Consider the following 473-nt stretch of genomic DNA (forward strand, 5'->3'; position numbering starts at 1 on the left):
ATGCTTACGGCGCAGAGTCGTCAAAATAGTTACGCCGATCAGAGGCGAAAGCCCTTAGAATTTGAGGAAGGGGATCATGTTTTCCTTAAGGTTACTCCGACCACGGGAGTAGGTAGGGCGATTAAAGCAAAAAAGTTGAATCCTCGATACATTGGTCCATTTCAGATCCTGGAGAGGATTGGACCAGTGGCGTATCGAATGGCTCTACCACCTCATCTTTCGAACCTGCACGACGTGTTTCACGTGTCGCAGCTTCGGAAGTACACCCCTGATGCTAGCCATGTGTTGGAACTTGAGTCGGTTCAGTTGAGGGAAGATTTGACGTTTCCAGTGGCTCCAGTCAGAATTGATGATACTAGTATCAAACGGTTGCGTGGAAAAGAGGTTTCATTGGTCAAAGTGGCATGGAGTCGAGGCGGTGTTGAGGAACACACTTGGGAACTTGAGTCGGAGATGCGAACGGATTATCCGCA

The sequence above is a fragment of the Arachis duranensis genome, chromosome 4 (assembly GCF_000817695.3).
Source record: "Arachis duranensis cultivar V14167 chromosome 4, aradu.V14167.gnm2.J7QH, whole genome shotgun sequence".
Taxonomy (NCBI): Eukaryota; Viridiplantae; Streptophyta; class Magnoliopsida; order Fabales; family Fabaceae; genus Arachis; species Arachis duranensis.